At 37.7% G+C, this 6,000-nt stretch overlaps 1 pseudogene; it reads right to left on the reverse strand.

The window, feature by feature from the left end:
- The window catches only part of LOC116908217, an 82,951-nt pseudogene that overhangs the window by 63,043 nt on the left and 13,908 nt on the right, over positions 1-6,000 (reverse strand).

Consider the following 6,000-nt stretch of genomic DNA (forward strand, 5'->3'; position numbering starts at 1 on the left):
GAATTTTTTATTGAGTTTGACCCATTTTATGTAAAATAATGATCTCAAGTTCTGTCCATTTTCTTATAGATACCATAATTTCATTTTCATTTTTATGCCTAAAAATTCTATTTTGTTTATGTAACATGTTTTCTTCTTTCTGCTACATACATAAAATTCTGGACAAACTTGTTTTTTTGTTTTTTATTGATTATTTTATTTATTTATATTTCAAATGTTGTCCCCCTTCCTGGTATCCCTTCCACAAACCTCCCTCCCATCTTCCCTATGCCTCTAAGAGGGTGCTCCCCACCCACCCACCCATCCCCACCTTATCACTCTTGCATCCCCCTATGCTGGGGCAATAAGTCTCTACAGGACCAAGTGCCTCCCCTCCCAATGATGCCAGATAAGGCAATCCTCTGCTACATATATAGTAGGAGCCACAAAAGTACCCATGTATACTTTTTGGATGGTGGTTTAGTCCCTGGGAGCTCTGAGGGGTCCGGTTGGTTGATATTGTTGTTCTTTCTATGGGGTTGCAATCCCCTTCAGCTCCTTTAGTCCTTCCCTATCCCTTACATTGAGGCCCCTAGGCTCAGTTTAATGGTTTACTGTGAATGTCTGCATCTGTTTAAGTCAGGTGCTGGCAGAGCCTCTCAGAGGACAGCCCTAGTGGGCTCCTGTCTGCAAGCAGTTCTTGGCATTAGCAATAGTGTCAGAGTTTGGTGTCTGCTGATGGGATGGATCCCAAGGTGGGGCAGTCTCTGGATGGCCTTTACTTCAGTCTCTCCTCCATTTTTTGTCCCTGTGTTTCCATGTATGTCTTTTGGGTCTAGGTTACTTCATTCAAGATGATATTTTCTAGTTCTGTCCATTTGCTTGCAAAATTTGTGAAGTCATTGTTTTTCCTAGTTGTAGTATTCTATTATGTAAATATATCACATTTTCTGTATCCATTCTTCTGGGTTGTTTCCAGCTTTTGGCTATTAGAAATAAGTTGCTATGAGCATGGTGGAGCACATGTCCTTGTTATCTGTTGGAGCTTCTTTTGGGTATATACCCAGTAGGCTGGTTCTTCAGGTAGAACTATTTCCAATTTTCTGAGGAACCACTAGTTGTTTTCAGAGTGGTTGTACCAGCTTGCAATCCCACCAGCAATGGAGGAGTGTTCCTCTTTGTCTACATCCTCTCCAGCATCTACTGCTCTCTGAGTTTTTTTATCTTAGCCATTCTGGTTGGTATAAAGTAGAATCTTAGGATTGCTTTGATTTGCATTTCCCTCATGACTAAGGATGATGACTATTTCTTTAGGTGTTTCTCTGCTATTTGAGATTCCTCAGTTGAGAATTCTCTGTTTAGCTCTGCACTCCATTTTTAATTGGGTTGTTTGGTTTTTGGAGGTTAACTTCTTGAGCTCTTTATATATTTTGGATAATAGCCCTCAATCAGATGTGGGGTTGGTGAAGATTTTTTTCCAATCTGCAGTTTGCTGATTTGTCTTATTGCCTTTTGCCTTCTATTTTATGAACGGAGACTCATTGGCATTAGCCTTTCTTTAAAGGTTTGGCAGGCTTCCACAGTAAATCTTTCCATTCATGGGCTACTTTTTTTGGATGGGAGAATTTTTATTACTGCTTCAGCATCAAAGTTTATTATGGGACTTATTTAAATTATTTGCAACTTTGTTTAATTCTGGTAGGTTATCTGTGTCTGGGAATGTATCCATTTCTTTTAGATTTTTTTCCAGCATTACGCAATATAATTTCTCAAATTATTTCCTACTGATCTAGATTTATTTCATTTAAATCTCTTGTAATAGTCCTCTTTCATGTCTAATTTTTATAATTTGCATATTTTCCTCTTCCTTTTGGTTTATTTGCATAGGAGTTTGGCAATCCAGTTATATCTTCATAAAGAACAAAATTCATGTTAGATTCATTCAATATATTATTCTCTTAAGTTCCATTTCAGTAATTTCTGCTCAGATATCCCTTGTATTTTGTCACTGCATAGCTTTTCAGTGTGGTTTGTCTTTGTTTACCCTATAACTTGAGGTGCATTACATTATGCAATGAGGTTACATAAGTTATTTGAGATTTTTCTGAATTTTACAAGTAAACACTCATAGCAAGAAACTGTTTAGCAATAAAAGAAGGTTCTTTTATTTTCATATGATTCTATCTATGACTATTCAATCTCTTTCCTGATTTTTTTTGGCCTTCCTGCTATCCAAGAGAATATTTTGTGTAATTTTTTCAGTTTCTCATTTTACCAATTCCCAATTTATTTCACTATCATCTTATAAGGTGTTCTAGATTATTTTGTTTCCTTTCTATATCTTAAAACTTGTTTTGCAGTTTAGAATGCGGTCCCTTTTAGATAAAAGCTATACCAATTCCAAGTGTATACACAGATGACTCAGTAACCATAAATAGAGATACACGCATGCCCACAGTGCTCATGACATTATCTACAAATGCAACTACATGTCTGTCAGATGAGCTGATGAAGACAACGTGGAGTGCCTACTTAGCCAAAATAGAAGAATAAAATTACATTATTTGCAGGAAATTAATTGGAACTACAGGTCATCATTTTAAGTGAAATAAACAAAGATCATGTCTTCTCTTTTGTATGGCTCTTAGAAAACAAAGGGAAAGATGGCCTGAAAATCGAAGAGGCTCCAGGGAGAGAAGGGAGGCTGGACAACTGTGAGGAGAAAACGAGGACGTAAGATAGTGTAGAGACATAAGTTGTTTATAAGCATGGGTGAGAACACCACAATCCCCACCATGTGGGACAATTAATAAGTATTAATACAAATGGAAAAAAATTGTTTGAGTTTGTTCTGAATTGTGATGACAGTTTGATTGTTGCAAGCAACAGAGAAATTAAACAAAATTGACTCATCTCAGATATAAAAGATGAAACTACCTCCAGGCTTAGACTATTTTTATTAGGTTTTAAACATTTAGCATTTGTGTGGCAAAATCATACATAAAGTTGCCTGCATTCTCATTACAAATTAAGAGTTGGTTTACATTAATTTTGCTAAGAGACTCATTCTCCGACAGAAAGAAGCGATACAAGGTGGGAAGCAGACAGTCCTGTTTCTGACAGCACTGAGATGGTCCTGATGCTGACAGCTCTGAGTTTCCACATCCTTCAGGTTCCTCAGTAAAGTTTTAGAGTATGATTTACTGTCTGAGAGCCATGCTGAGCAACACAGAGCTTACACTGTTTCTTTCCAATCTGACTGAGATCTTACAACGAAGCAGGTAGTATTAGTACTCAAGTCCAAGTTTACATTATTGCTCGATTCACCCCCAAAATGTTTACTTACAAGGTATCAGAATTTGTAAATATACTAATTATGTTAGTTTTCTAGAGATAGTATAACAACATAGTAGAGACCATATAGCTTAAGGAACAGAATTTTTATTTGTGTGGGGTGGTTTTGGAAGTTTAAAAGTCTGGGATCAAATTTCAGTGGGATTGGTGTCCTCTAAGTCTACTTTTCCCCAAGTGCCTGTCTGTATTCTCCCTTCTTCTTAAAAGGTCACAGCCATACTGTAAGATAGCCCATCCTAGTGGCTTGACTTTCAATTCATTACCTCCCAACTCCAAGTTTATTCACATTTTGATAGCCAGCAACACACACACTTTAGAGTCTAGATAATTCAACCCATAATAGATGTTACTGACCTAAGACTGAGCAAATATCAGATACTGTTCATGTTTCAACGGGATTTAGAATCTAGTTGGGGAAGTAGCATTAGGCAAAGGCTCACATAAATTATACATATTGCAATTACAGTGGATGCTTCAAGAGAAAGTTTAATGATGTTAAAGGAAGCTTGATTAGATCAGTGGGAGCAGGGCAGGAACAGCTTCCTGAAGAAGCAATGACTGGCTTGAATCTGATAGTGTTAGGAGCGTGGAGGGACAGTCGCACAGATGCATCAGCTCAAGAGCAGAAGAGTTGGGGGGTGGCAGCTATGGTTTGAGGAGAGATGCGCCACTGATTTTTGGTCTTTGGGTGAGGGTTTTGGTCTTTATCCAGGAGGCATCAGAAGCAATAGAAAGTTTCAAGGTTGACCTGTGTTTCATCAACAGTCTGCTTGTAAAACGTTCATCCGACTGACGCCATTTTCCATTCACTTCTAACAGGTGGACCTCCTATCATGCGCATACAGAAAAAACTGAAGACGTCAGTTGTTTTGGACTTTTAATAGCTACATTTCTCTAGCTCTAGTTTTGTGAGACCTAAACATTCTACAAGAATCTCACTTAGGCTTTGAAAGGGAGACTCCACAATTCGGACCTGGGGAAGGCGACCGAGGTCTAATATCGATGTGACTTGAGATCTTCCAGTTAAGCTTTGTCATTTCCCGTCTGCCTCCAGGAGGCTGTCAGACATTTGGATCTAATCTTCCAGCAGGGAACATTGCTGACTTCCGGGAGGAAGCCTGGAGGAATTCTGTGGCTGCCCCAAAGAGGGGGAAAAAATGTCTGAGAATCTAACGACAAAAGTGCTGAAGTCTGTATGGGTGAATGGTTAAAATATTAAATGCTTGAAAATATTAAGTGTCTCCAAATAGGACAGACACTTGAGTTTCTAGGTATGAGGTGAATATAGACGACTGTTTTGAACAGAGTACGAAGCAAGTTCTATTCATATATAAAAGAAAAGTGAAAAATTTGAACCATCAATGCCTTCTTTTTCAAAACTTAAAAATGATGACTGGATATGTGCTCTTGTCCTTACTACTACTGAACACGTTTTTCAGATAAAATTTCTCCCCACCTTCAAAAAAAAAAAAAACCTCCTGTTTAAAGGAAATGATGTAGAAACCAGCCAACTGAAAGTTCAAGTAGAGACCAACATATTAATTTTCGAACCGTAGACTTTCTAACAAGCAGGGGTGAAGTTACAGCTATCCAAACGTCCACCCCAAATGAAGCTTACAAGTATCAGTCCTAGCGAGCTCTTGAATTCTATTTTCTGTATAAGCTGCTGATTAAATTTCCCCTGATTTATGGTACCAAGAAGAAATATATCAGGGTATGGTATGAGAAGAACACTTACTGTGTGGAGACTGTTACAATGTGTGTTTTGTAGAAGCTTCATGAGGAGAGCAGCCTGATTTAAGGCAGACGAGTGAGCATTTGGGGAAATAGTCACACTTTGAATAAAGCTTTTGCAATGTTTTCTTAACAGCATGGGGTTATTTACTGTTAAAATATGAAAAAATAATAAAAAATGATTTTTCCGGAGGCTGGTCAAGTGACCAGAAGTGAGAAAGTACCCGAGTCTGCCTCAAATTAAGTCTGTCTCCAGATGCAGTATAAAAAGCTGTTTCCTTTATTGCTCAAGGCAGATTTTAAAGCTTTTTATGGAAGAAGCGATTTCCATTATTAAAATATCTGCTATGCTTTTTTATAAAGACAAAAATAATCCACTGACCCTTTGACTCAGAAATTAAAATATTAAATCCATGCCTTTACTCAACATACATTTGAAGACAGGGTTTATTAAAAAAAAAAAAAAAAGCAAGAAATGTGCACTCTTCAGTTGATAGCCTGAGAAAACGTTCAAAGACTTAAATTCATGTGTTTCATTAGTATTTTTATTTGACATTTAGATACAACAATTCTGCCATTTGAACACGTTTCACCTCTAAAACAAATATCTTTAAGAATTTAAAAATATTTGTGCTCAGGATTATAGAAATATTAGTCCTGGGAAGGAGCCCTTCATTTACAAAAATGACGTTACTAATATCCGACAAGGCAATTGTGTAACTGGGAACCAAGGGACTTTGTTATTCGAGTCTGAACTCCAGCTCATAAGTTGTGGCTGCCTTACCCAAAGCTTTCACCAAGTGTTATCAATTTCCACCTCTCCTTCATTCCCAGGCGGTCTTGCAAAAACAAGTGGAGGAAGGAACAATAATGCAACGATTAAACGCCTCTCCACAAATTCACACCCCCGAATTAAACATCCTTTTGGCTTCC

This window comes from Rattus rattus, chromosome 8, assembly GCF_011064425.1.
Source record: "Rattus rattus isolate New Zealand chromosome 8, Rrattus_CSIRO_v1, whole genome shotgun sequence".
Classification (NCBI taxonomy): Eukaryota; Metazoa; Chordata; class Mammalia; order Rodentia; family Muridae; genus Rattus; species Rattus rattus.